This window comes from Hesperophylax consimilis, chromosome 3 (assembly GCF_061612785.1).
Source record: "Hesperophylax consimilis isolate HC1 chromosome 3, BYU_Hcon_1.0, whole genome shotgun sequence".
Taxonomy (NCBI): Eukaryota; Metazoa; Arthropoda; class Insecta; order Trichoptera; family Limnephilidae; genus Hesperophylax; species Hesperophylax consimilis.
Window position 1 is genome coordinate 38,941,549 of NC_142838.1, and position 14,418 is coordinate 38,955,966.

The window sequence follows — 14,418 nt, forward strand, 5'->3', positions numbered from 1 at the left end:
TTCACCATTACATTATATTATGTTAAAATAAAATGAATCACATTAACACAAAAACTCATTTACAAAGATATGTAGAAACCTTTTGAGTGGATAAATGATATACTGTATTTTTCCGTGTTCAACCCAGGAACAATTTGAACAATTTGAGAAAAGCGAAGGAATTGTTGTCTTGCGGCTTAGCGTTGTCTCCGGTGGCAGACCCGGGCGGCTCTCCCGGCAGCTCCGCATCGTGAGACGGTGCCCCAAACACCACCACCGCCAGCACCAGCCACAACACCATTGTTACCACCTGTGCAAAGAAATTTTTTTTTTTTTGTAATTATTTTTTATTTTTAATAATATGCTTACATGGTACATAATTCATTTTACATCTTGGGGTCTTTTTACTACTCTTCCATTGAAAGCATTTGCTTGTGTATGGAAGGGGAGTGTACATAAATGTTGTTGTTAGTTAGTATTTAAATAATTCATTGTACATAAATGTATGTTTTCTGTAGTATTTTTTTGATAGTAGTGCAGGATAATATATTAATATAATAAATTTTTAAAAAAGAAAGGAAGTTATGGAAAACTAAGGATATTTGTGAGATTTATTAAGTGACAGTAGTTTTTTTTTTTTTTGAATATTTTTAAAGTGTCTCTTGACAGTGTAATGATCTGCCCTTTCTACTTCAAACTTTTCCTTCTCTTCTTTCTACGATACATTTTCCTTAAGTCCCGTAGGTAACTTTTCCATAAGGCTTTGGTTATATATATATCCGGGGTAGGAAGGTCCTCCCTGCCGTCTTTTCTTTATTACACACCCCTTCAAGTGTGTACATCCTAGTTTGTCTACGTGACGTACGACCTTGAACGTACTCATTTCACGTGACGGTTCAGTATAAAAAGGCTTCACCGAACGTTGTGTTGGGTTTTTGTTTCTCGGTTTAGAAACCTAGTTATTTATGTTTTGTGTGGTATCCCTTGGTTCTTTTGAGATAGAGTGAGTTGAATCCATTACCGCTGTTTTTCAAAACCATTTCATAAACCTTATCTTCTAAGTCGCCTGCTCACCCCCCCCCTAGCTACTCGATTCTACCTATCGTAGGGTAATGTGAATATAATAAAGTGTTAGATTTTATATATGTGATATACATACGATAAATTTATGGTGTTAGTTGTCGGCGCCATCCATGTATATATTTTGGGAGGGGAAGGAGAGGAAAGGAAATGAATTTTTTTTCAAGTTAAGATTGGCTCCTCCGCTTACCAAACAAAACTGATGGATGATAATTTGAGCAAGGCGATCTATATCTGCGTGTCTGGATATCACAACCGGCCGGGTCTCCCCTTGTTCCAAATCGGCAACCTTCACGCCAGAATAAAGAAAACCAGGTCTCTTCACCAATTTCAGAATTGCCCCAATCTCAAACACCTCCAGGATAAACTACTTTACTGAGTGTAGAAGGGGAAAACCATAACATCCCTTTATCACGAATCTAGTCGCGAAAATGTGACACGTAAGGTCCTAAGTTACGTGCCACCTCTAGAAAACGTTGTAACTCCCACGTCGTCGGGGATTTACATCCCTTTCTAGGTCAATACATATATAACACACGACGATCTTGTCGACATTTTGCCCGCTTATTAACGATAGGTTGTGTGCCTACCCATTCAGCCAATTATCATGTGAGATATATGTAAGGTCTACTCGATATGCCAAATTTGGGATGAGGACTGTCTGTATTTTAATATTTGGTTCCAGTATTTATTTTATGAGGTTACTAGCATCCTCGTGTATTAGGTATGGGTAACTCCTACTGAATACCTATCCTCTCAGGTAAGGTATAAACGGATAATTGGTTTGATGTTTTGCATTTAATTTAAAGAGGCTGCCTACCTCTCGAAAGATACCTGTTGAGAAAAGTTGTTCGGTTGGTAGTTTTATTTCGGAGATTACCATCTCCCTCTTTCGACTTTAGATTCGTTTTCGTGCATCCCAATTCGTAACTTAGAAAGTCAAACAATAGATGAAAAGTATTAAATTAGAAAAGTCAAATAACAGAAGAAAAGTTTTCATTTTGTTCCGTCTGGTTGCATCCGAACGCTTTCAATTTGGGACGGCATACGCTAGCAAAACTTCCCCTTTGACTGACTGTACTCCGCGCCTCTCGGCCTATATATGAAAAGTCATTGGCCTGTCTCTCACTCACAGCTGATTGACAATCCGTCTAGGGTATTCCTTTTAATGATAACATTATTTGGGCGGCAGGTGTCGTAAACTTAGTTGTATCCGTCTTTTAAAGGGGGTCCTCTGGAATTTAATAAATAATATAAAAAACTCACCCAGTTAGGCACCTCTCATTCTCAGCGTGAAGCTTACCTGGTTACACTATATAGCTAAATCACTTTAATTTTCGACCTCCTCCCTACGCTTATAAAAGGGTAATTAAATATTCCTGTAAATAAAATTGTACCTCCCTAATCTGTTAGGATTCGAACCCACAGTTAATAATCTATTTGATTCTCTGGGTTTCGGTCTCCGTGGATAGAATGCCATCTCGCCAAATCAATAACTTAGCCCGATTAAACACTTCCTGCCTTTAAGTACATTCACTCTATTTTAAAACGCAATCAATATTTTTATTATTTTCATGTTTTTAAGACAAGCAATCTAGTTCGAACTGTATACGAAATCACGTTTAAATCAACACAACTTTATAACACAATCGCGATTGCACAACACCTGGCGCCCCTGAGGTGGGTTTTTACAAAACGGCGCTCTACAAATTATCCAATTATTATTATTGTCATTATTATTAATTGTTTTCTCACTGAGTCCAACCACTTTCACTTCGCACAAAACCGGTTCAATAATATTTCACTTTAGTTCAAAATTCCACAATACTATTAACACCATCTGAATCCACTAATTCACTGCAATTTCACACAACACTTCTCATTTGTATAGATTTCATGGAGCTGTCAACGCACTCAAGTTCCAAACCCGACTGTCCTCCGGTCTCTCCTTTCCCGTGGGAATCTGTTTACTCAAGGCCTGTCTGTCAATAAATCTTCCGTCGTTGTTTAAACAAAAAATTTTTAGAGCACGTTATTTTATTATTTATCGTTTATTTTTGTGGATGTCCAAAACATCACAACAGAGAGCAGTATTCGGGTTTTATCATTAATGCTTCTGATTTCTTCTGGTAGACGATTGAAAAAATCGTTCTTCCTTGGTAAGTATAATGATGTTGTGCAAAAGACGTATTTAGTTTTGGGCATAGAAAAACATGTCTAAGTCGCGTTCTGTTTTCATTTAAAAATTGATATTTATCTTTTTCTTTTATAATTTGGATTAGTGAGTTTTTAATATATAGGTCTTTAAATGTAGGTACTTGAAATTCTTCAGACAGGCGTTCTGTTGGGTAGTCAAAGGATTTTTTTAATATAATTTTAATAATTGTTCTTTGTATAATTTCAATTGGAAGAAGGTTACATTTATACGCGGATCCCCAACTAATAATAGCGTATTGTAAAGTGGATTGAACTAAGGCATATTTATCGACAGAAAGTTTCTAATTCTTAAAAATATATATATTAATTTTCTAATTTTGTTTACTACTTGACATATTTGCTCCTTCCATTTCAGATTTTTATCAATAATTAATTACTCCTAGATATTTAATTTTATTTGTTGTTTTTAGTACTGTACAGTTTGATTTGCAATAGTTTTGGCTGTGAATTTTAGTATTATTATGTATGAAAATGTTAAAATTTTTAGGAGTATCATTTGTATGGATTGCAAATGGAATTACAAATGTCTTTTCATTATTAAGTGACAGTAAATTAGTGTCGAAAAAAATCTTGATATATTATTGACTATATTAATATTCTAATATAGTCTAGTAGGAGTTTCATTCTTACAAATTGGCAAGAATATAAGAATTGAGAGATTTAGATATTCATTACACTATAGTTCCATGACAAAAAAGGATATAATAAGGAATAAAAAGAAAAAAACAAACACAACCTATCCTATTCTGTCACATGTTCTGTTTTATCTGGTTAGAATATCGTTGCTTCCACCGCAAAATTACCTAACTGCAAAAATGTACTTTTTCAGGAAAGCGAAAAAACCTTCCCATTTTATAATTAGACTGATTTTTTTATTTTAATAAAAGACGTATCTAATGAATATTTTTTTCATTGTATTTTATTTGGACAAAATATTTTTTTTTTAAACAGTGTAGTGGCAGTGTTAGATAAGTATTTTTGCATTGAAAAATTTTGTCACTTATGGAATTTTGCACGTAAAATTTACTACCTAGTAGTACTTCCAGAACAGAATATTTACATTATTTTTCGTTTTATAACACTAAAGTTACGAAAATAAAATAAATCAAAAACAAGATGAACAAAAAATTAAGAAATTAGACGTCTTCGGTCTATCAAATAATAATGATTTTTGATAAAATAATATAAAAATTAACACTGTTCTATGACACTTAAAATAATATTTAATGAAAAAGTTTATCATAAAACTCCCAACAGAATTTCGGAAGGACACTTTTCAAATCCTGGAGGTGGTTGAATTTTTCAATTTTGTTTAATTTTTATCTGTCTCTTATACAGCTGTGCTGGTTGAGCGTAGTCGTTTAAGGTTGAAACTGGTGGCTTTGATAATGGCTTCCACGAATCATTAAAATTAAGTTTAAAGTTAAGTCTACCAGCCAAATATTGCAAGCATCTTAAATCTGCTACTGTTGGGTCAACTCGTCTATGTCCTGGACGAATTGAACTATAGACATTAACATTGTCATAATTCAAAAAATATTCGTAACTTAAATACTGAAGTGGGTTGAGAAATTCTAGCTTCTCTGCATACTCCCACATAATCGGTTGGGAAGTAGATTTAGTTATTTTTAAGTTTTCGTTCAATTAAACTATGGCAGCTATGTTCTTCCATTAGGGTATGACCCTTTTCTAAATAGTTATGCTCTATTTCTATATTAATGTGAGTTAAACTTAATCTAAGTAGTGCGTTTGAAAGAGTTGTGTTTTTGTTTTGATAACCACAACCATCTGTGTACAAAACTATATTTTTTTTTGGGTGTTTGCTGCTATGTATGATTCTAAAACTTTCATAAGTATTGTGGAAAATATATTGGCAATCAAACCCCCTTCACACTCATCCCATAGGTAGCAATCCTTTGTTACCATGTTATAAATCGTATAATTGTGGACACAAAGTTTTGTTTTATAATAAAATGCACTTGCTTTCAAAACAGGGAGCAAGTTTTACAGCTTGCATATCAATAGTGAACGTATGCCCTGCAATAATGTGACAGAAGCATCATAGATTTAAAAAAAAATTATCATTACATTTCGCCCTTCTTCCATAGTTGTATTATTATTGCGTCTACGTAGTGGGACTTTCGAATTGGATTTGTGTGTGTGCATACCACTTTTGAAGGCTGTAATCCAATTTGTGACAGTAGCTGAATCCAAATCAAAAATACTGTCAAATGTTTTCTTACAAACTTGCTTTTTTTCTTCACCATTTTTCAAGTAGTAAACGTGAGAATATTGCCTTCTTAACTCTCACAGGCAGAAGGCCGCTTTGTAGGAATACTATCTGTTAAAGAGCTGATATATATTTTTTTCATATCCCGGTTCATATTTTACCAAAAATAAGTAAACATTTGTTGCCTCTGAATATCATTAAATTCATGACAATGTTTGTTTTTAAAAGTCATGCAGAAGTCAGGAAGAACAAATAGGTGCCTGGGATTCACTCAACAAGTATGTTTCGATAGCTCTTGAAAAACTTTAGCGTCTGTGTCGGGTGCAAAATGATCGATATACGGGAACGGGAATAGGAATTTGAGGATGCCACCAGAATTAAGGGAAAGTCCTACCTTGTACTGGTATCTCCTTACAGCCTCTGTAGTAGCACCAAACTCACACAGTATTAATCTATTTCCGTCACTAGATATCGACCACGAAAGAAATGTCCATTGAAATGTATGACCCGAGACGCGTATTGGTAGGTGGTAGAAATTGTACTGGCTCGCGCCGGTCAGACCAAATCCCTATCTCCCGATGGCAAGGTGGGAACAAATAGGATGTAGGTAATAAAATAATTATAATTTATTAGCGTTATGCCCGAACAAAGTATTTTCCATCATTTTGTTTTTTAAACCCATATAATCCTTTCCCTGCATTCTCATTCTTTTGTTAGTTTCTCTTGTAGATATTGTTACTATGTTAGTATCATTTTCCAAACTAACATTTTCAATATTGTCAACACTCGTACTCGGAGGAAATTGTTTTCCTTGGGACATCGCCATCAGAATTTGAATCATCTGAGCTACTGCATTCTAATGCAGCCTTGTCATCAGAATCCAGGTTAACAGATACATCTTTCTCCATTATTTTCAGAATTATATGAAATATTGCATTCTGGTACAGCTTCGTTATCCGGATCTAGATTTTCAGAGACTTTTTCCTCAGTGATAATCATTTCATTAGTATTTAATTCATTCCCAAGATCATCGTAAGGAAATGTAATAATATCATCCATCAGCAGAAGTTGCTCAATATCAACGGCAGACAAGTTATTCTCATTCATTATGTATGATGCAAAATTTGATAACTGCTAAAAAAAAGGCGGTAGCAAAAATATTCTAACTTGCAAAAATCTATAACAGACAAGTTCAATAAATTGTTATATTTAAACATAACTGACTATTTATAAGTGTATTTCATGTATAAAATGGATTTATAAATATCTTATATATTTGTCACAGTTCACTTTGCATGGTAAATTCTATTTAAAATTACAATTTTGGAGTTTGAATGCAGCGCAACACAATGCGTGAAATCTCTCAAGTTAAAATGGCAGTTAGATAATTTTGCAGGCACAAATGAGAAGCTGTCAGATAGGTAATTTAGTATTTGAATTATGTTTTAAAAACCATATTTTTGTTTATTGTATAATTTTGTATGGACGTAAGGGTCATAATTGCAGACAAATTTGCATCATTAGTCCAAAAAGTGAAAATTGTCAGTTAGGTAATTTTGCGGTGGAAGCAGAGGCGGATTTGCAGTCTTGGCCGCCCTAGGCCCCAGACCATGTCGCCGCCCCTTTCTCAGTACCCATAATAGATGTGGCGAGGGCGGCTGCGGGGCGTGGGGGCGCGCTGTGTGCTGTGTGTGAACACGCTCTTGCATATCGCTATTTCGTACGTAGAATATTTAGGTACTTAGGAAGAAATTTCTTGTTATCATCTGTGTCTTTTTTGTCACGATTGGCCGCCCCTAATATCTGGCCGCCCTAGGCCCGGGCCTACATAGGCCTAAGGGCAAATCCGCCTCTGGGTGGAAGCAACGATATATTGCTCTACATAGCCAATACAAACACATTAACCTTCTTACTAGTTAGTTTCTTATACGTCGGTTCCACGTTGGAATTGTAAAGCCAGCCTTAAGTCTGGTTTAAAGGCGTTTTAACATTAAAAAGTTTTAAAAGCCGTGGTAATGAGAAAGTTTTTATATTATTGTAGAAAGCAATCACTTTGTGGTTTGACATATTTAATAAAATAAAATACTTTTTGTTTTAAAACCACGAGTTTTTAATAATTTTTAGAACCAACCGGTTTCGCTTTACTCAAGCATCATCAGGGTACAAATTATTACTACGAAAACAGGGTACAAATTATTACTAATAAGGCTACAAATTATTACTAATAATATCAACTTAACAATTACTAATAATAATTTGTAGCCTGATGATGCTTGAGAAAAGCGAAACCGGTCGGTTCTAAAAATTATTAAAAACTCGTGGTTTTAAAACAAAAAGTATTTTATTTTATAGTCAAGTTTTTCAATGTTCCAACCTTCCTGGCCGCATTATATTTATACCTTTATAAGTAAGGGGGAATATGAATATGTTTCTTCGACATTATGGGAGATATTATATCTGATATTATTAATACTCCAGCGTCTGGACGGTGTAGGCCCTCTGATTGGTCAAATTTAAATTGTCTGTTTCGGTTAAATTCCGCTTACTTGAAAAGACACGATTTGAAAATTAAGACACGATGCTCATATAATTTTTTGATAATATCGAAGAGAATATGTTTTAGAAAGTTGACAATCCATTGGATTCATTACATTACAATAAAAATTATCCACAATTACGTATTAAAATTTGACGTTTATCATTATTCACGCGAAAGACAGATTGTTCAGTGTTGCCAGCGTATATGGATTTCCAATCAATGTAAAAAACTTTTATAGCCAGTTAGTGTCAAGCAATGTACAATGTCAGTGTGATTATTTAATGTGAGATATATTATAATTATAAATAATAAATATAATATATAATTATAAATCCACCATTATAAATTAAATAAAAAATAACCAGTTCCACTCGATACTTATACGTAATTAATTATTTTTTGATATTACAACACCGACCCCATTCGCTGTCATCAGCTGTCATGTTTATATGTGATAATTACAGAATTATTATTGACGTGATAACCGTAGATATTTCTTTTAAAAACTATCGCTGTGAATCGCTAAAAAGAAATATTTTATTTTCAGATTATTATTTCAATTTAATTACTATGGCTAAAAGGTATGTGGGCAATATTTTACCAGAATTGGTCAAATTTCGGAATGTTCGAATGAGAGGGAAATTTACCAAGCGATTGAAGTGCCATATACCACAAATTTTAGCTTATCCTCCAGCACTTAACGAATGATTGACAGGAGATTGTAGTCAATCTAAAAACTTTAGGAATTTTGTTTGTCAATACAAATGCTACTAGATGTATACAGTGCTAATAGATTTGCCTCATTTGGAGCGCAAATAGCTAATATCCCAGGTAATGGTCCATATTGTTTAAAAAAATTTGGTTAGGTTTATCATCTGACTTCCAGAAGTATACAAGTTGCAGGTAAAATACCTTCCTATGCTCAGCTTTATCTATATGATCCTGATGAGGCTGTTAGAGTGCGTATGAGTCATCCATGTTATGCCGATTGCTATAAAAATATAATGCAAATAATTGATGATTGAACTAAAAGAAGCTGTCGAGGAAGAAGAAATACGCATTGCGGCTGAGGGTGGGCAGGTGAGAGATATACGTCTATTATTTACACGTTCATCAGAGGTACAATGCTCCAACCAGTTCTCACGATATCGCCATGGTTTACGTAGCAGACAGACGGGAATTTGTCATCGGGTATAGATATCGCTGTTTAACCTAAAAATGTTGAAGGACCTCAAAGGATGGCAACTTTATCAAAGCATTTAGATCCCATGGTTTTCCCACTACTATTTCCATCAGGTGAATGTGGTTGGACTCCAGGCTTTCAGCATCATGCTGATTTCTGTACTGCTCAATGTCATACTGTAACTGCTATGTAGTTTTATGCAAGTAAATTAGCAGTGCGAAGAAACATATTTAATCCAATCCATTATGCGGGTAAACTTTTTCAACAGTATTTAATTCATGGCACTTACATTATTTACCAATCTGGTCGCCTAGATTACATTAGGAAAAACCAACGACACCTCAGAGTGGAATGCTATCAAGGTTTGCAAAACCATGTAAGAAATTTAGCCACCGATAGAGGAGTATGTGCAGGTAATACAGTCATTCTTCCATCTTCATTTACTGGTGGACCACGCCATGTGAATAAACTTTATCAAGTTTCAATGGCAATGGTACGTAAATTTGGTCGTCCTGTCGTCGTCATAACTTTTACATGCAATCCCTTTGGACAAGTATCTGATTTTAATGTAATTTCTGAAAACACTTTAGGTGAATTGATGGCTGCCAAACTCAATGGCGTACAACTTCAAGCATATAATTCTATTTTGAATAAGTTTTTTCACATGAAAATGATGACAATGAATGTTTCTTCATTGATGGCCCAGGCGAAACAGGGAAAACATACCTTTACTAAACTTTAATTCACACTCTAAGACGAAAAGGTAAAAGAGTTTTATCATACTGCTTTTAATTTACCCATCAATTTACAGGACAATACAACATGTAAGGTCACATCAAAGAATCGGAAAATTATAACGGAAGCAGATATTATAATATGGGATGAAGCACCAGGTGTAGCTTTAGAAGTTATTGAGCGTACTATACGTGATATCATGGGAAGTGATTCTGTCTTTGGTAACAAAGTTATTGTTTTGGGCGGAGACTTTCGTCAGATCCTTCCAGTGTGTCGACATACTTCACGAGGACAATTAATTGCCGCTTGCATAAAAAGCAGCATACTTTGGTACCATTTGAAAACTTTTCAATTAAAAACAAATGTCAGAGCTTTAGAAAGTGAAAATATATTTTCTAAATGGCTTTTGGACTTGGAAGATGGCAAACTTCCTTCGGTAGAAGGAACATTAGAATCATCTGTGCTTATTCCCAATGTAAATATTTGTCAAGATATTATTCACTATATATACAGTGAGACACATACAACTCCTGATGCCTTAGTGATGAGTCAACGTACCATATTGTGCCCTAAAAATAGTCATGTTTATGCTATCAATGAGGATGTACTTCAACGGAAAGCGCCCCTGAGGTGATATCTCACAAAAGCGGTGCTATAAAAATTTCAGCTGTAACTTAATTCAAGCCAAAATCATTACGGGGAACAGAAAAGGTACAGTACATTTCATTCCTAGAATTTAAAACACTTTTTCGGATGTTACAATTAGTCAAATTAGCTTATGCAATGACCATCAATAAATCTCAAGGACAAACTTTTGAACGGGGTGGACTGTTACTTCCTGAACCAGTATTTTCTCATGGACAGTTTGAGCGCAGTCATCGTTATTTATACAAATTCTGACTGATTGGTATACGGATAATATTGTTTATAAAGAGATTTTTTCCTAATGAAAGTGTATAATATTATGTTGTAGATTGTAAAAAATAAAAGTATAATAAAATGTACTTGCTTAAAAAGTTTTGTTTTTTGACTCAATTTATCCCACCTGTAAGGTTTTCAGCCTAAGAATTAAGAGAGTTTTGGTGTATTTACTTTGACAATCGTTAGGTAAGAGCGTAATATTATTTCACCCAAATATGTAGATTTTTAGGACATATCCCAATAAAATAATTCTTAATATATTTAAAAAAAATGTAATTACTTTGACAGTCTTTTGGTAAGAGTATATTATATTACCAAAGTTATATGTAATATTGTAATATGTTGATATTTTTTTTTATTTTCAAATTACATATAAATATTTTGCAATTTAAGTTTCGATTTAAAAATTAAATCATTTCGGTGGTATGGAAGAGGAAACATTTTTCTCATTGACGAGATTTATTTTGGGGTGAGGGGTGTTTAATGGTTCAGAATGTCTTTCTATTATATATCTACCCATTGATCTAATATCTACCTATTAAATGTAACTGTTAGTATCACTCAAACTGGGCGAAGCCCAACGAAGTGCCGCCCGCAGGGCCTAGCAGCAAAAACCCGCGGAGCGGGTTTTTAACTGCTAGTTTATATAATTGTTTTTAAATTAATTACCAAAATAATAAGTAACCAAGTAATAAGAATATATTTTAAATAGCTATTTGAAAAATGTGTTTTTATAACTACCAAAGTTTTCTTTCATAAATTACTTTTATATAAATGAAAAAAAAAATTACTTGGTTTTAAACCACAATACTTGAGTTATGTTGGTCGACCGGTTTCGGTTGTACTCAACATTCTTCAGGACAATGGAAATATAAACTTTATATACGACAAATGTCAACCGTATGCAAACTATAGAGTTTCTGCTGACAGTTAATTAACCATTACTATAATTTTACATAATTTTTTTTTTCAAAAACTCCTCATGATAAGATATAAAAGACAATATCCACAGAATAAAATGTATTTTCGATCTACAATTTAATGATATACTTATTTATAAAGTCCAAGTTTGCTTGGGTACTCGAACCCATGAATAATGGCCTTATGTACCGGATAAGTTAGCCGAGAATTCTACCTATTGCATGTATTTATTTATTATAATGGACAGTTATCGACTCGATAAGTATTATCGAGGGGATGGTGAAATACCCCCTGAGTATAATTATTTTCTTAAATTTTAATAAGAACATCAAAGGTAATACGCGAACAATTGCTGAGTTATGTATTATATTACGGAGTCTTCGGAAAACACGTATCAGACTGTACTTTTGTAAGTAATTATCAAAGATGACACTAACAAAACTTTGTGTACTTAACATAAATAATATATTTTTTAAACTTACCACTTGCACTTTCATTTTGAAGTATGTATTATTTATTGTTATTAACTGTTAAAGAGTTTAGTTCCAACTGTTCTGGGAGACGTGTTCTGCCACCTTATATATGGGTTCTAGGTAAGTTTTTGTTTGTCTTGAATTAGTTAAGTATGTGTGAAAGCAATGGGGGGAGTGTTTTGTTAATATTTGGACTGCTCATATTTGCCTCTCGTGTAAATTCTCACAACTATTATTAGTAGAGGCGCTTGGAAATTGAAAACTACATAGTTTGAAAGAGACTTTTTGGTGACTAACTGTGATTTTTTTTTTCATATCGCCATTCGGCACGCATTAACGCATATGTGATATTAAAAAAATGATTAAATTACAAAAAAACAACAAAATGTGCGGTTTTCAAAGGAAGAACTAAGTGATAAATTATGTTATTTTAAAATATTTTATCCTCACAATCTTCACCAGCGATGCCACCAACTGCAAAGATAAGTACTTACCTATGCCGATTTTTATATTCCTTTTTAATTTAAAAGTTATTTGCAAATATCTAAATCTAATTTTGAATATTAATGCAAGTATCATAGAGTGGAATGAAAAATAAAACTTATCTGTACCTACTAAATTTAGATATATTAATTTCAATGTACGGTTTGCAAAAATATTTATTTTTCATTATTGGCCCCTTTTTAAGGGGCTTTTACGTAGGAATAGTAAAAATTATTTATAAGCAAATGAAATGCACCTTTAAAAATCTTTTGTATTTATTTAGTGATAAATTGAAGATGTCTACTGACCATGCACTATTGGAACGTTACATAAACCAAGTTAAGGAAAACATTCAGTATTGACAATAAGCGCACACCTCGCCGGCTTATAAATATTTACACTATTAAATAATATGCATTTACATAAGAATAATATGTAAGAAAAGGTAAACATATTACATTACAAGTATCTGAATGGTAAGATGAAACATTTCCACTTGAAAATAAACTTTTTGATACTAACTGACCAACAAGCCATTTCTCGGCAGTGGTAGGCAGAGAGAACAGTGGCGGCTTGTGATACTAAATTACCAACGAGCCGTTTCTCAGCAGTGGTAGGCAGAGAGAACAGTGGCAGCTTGTGATACTAACTTACCAACGAGCCGTTTCTCAGCAGTGGTAGGCAGAGAGAATAGTGGCGGCTTGTGATACTAACTGACCAACAAGCCGTTTCTCAGCAGTGGTAGGCAGAGAGAACAGTGGCAGTTTGTACTCACTGAAATGGGCGGTGCGCTAAAAATATTACCCATATGTCAGGTCAGGTAATGTAGCAATTTTGAAGCTTATAATGATCTGCTGGAATTATCATTATGCAAACTGTGAACTTAAGTGGAGCAATCTCGCCGAAGAATTTCCGAGGCATTGGTGAGTGCCGTTCATGTTTCGGAGAATTTTCAATACTATGCTCAATATCCACGCTCAGCACTTATAGATAATCGATGTTCCCAAGTGACGTTTGTCGATGAGCGATATAGATTGCGCTGGCAACACATGACTTATGACACGTGATATAAAGAACGAAATTCGGGCTGTTAGAATTCAAATTAATACTTTTATAGTATTACTGTTATTTGCTTTGATTTTTAGTGGTATTATGATTTTAAGAGATGCAGAAATTTTGGTAGTGGTTTGGTCTAATACTCCTTAGTGCTAGCCGCCACTGAGAGAGAATAAACCGCCTCATTATCTCGACACACTCCTTGCTTCATTCACATTCATACATGCTATTTTGTTATTCTGACTCTTGACATGACCTGACTCAAGTATTCGATTCACTTGATCTTGCTTTTCCTTTCTCAGGTGTCCCTGACTACTTCTATCATTTTAATTTAACATTTTGAAGTGCATGAGAATTTTGTGTTGGTTTAGAAGTGTGATCAATACCGATTTGAAATAAATCTGATGTCGCCAATCTCCTTAGAACTCAAACTCTCCCGAAGGAAAAAAATATCCTTTAAACGCTTACATCATATTTAAATGCTTACATCACATTTAAACGTGCACATCACATTTAAACACTTACATCACATTTAAACGCCCAAATCATATTTAAACGCTCACATCACATTTAAACGTGCACATCACATTTAAATGTGCAC

The 14,418-nt window shown here is 33.9% G+C and overlaps 1 long non-coding RNA gene across 1 annotated transcript; it reads right to left on the bottom strand.

Annotated features, from left to right (window-relative positions):
* Positions 1 to 12,333, bottom strand: LOC149425451 (uncharacterized). The gene is made up of 2 exons (XR_016305682.1): positions 12,288 to 12,333; positions 1 to 289 (listed from the first exon to the last, which is right to left on the bottom strand). It is a non-coding gene; the product is annotated as an uncharacterized LOC149425451 (long non-coding RNA).
* Positions 12,334 to 14,418: the final 2,085 nt, after the last annotated feature.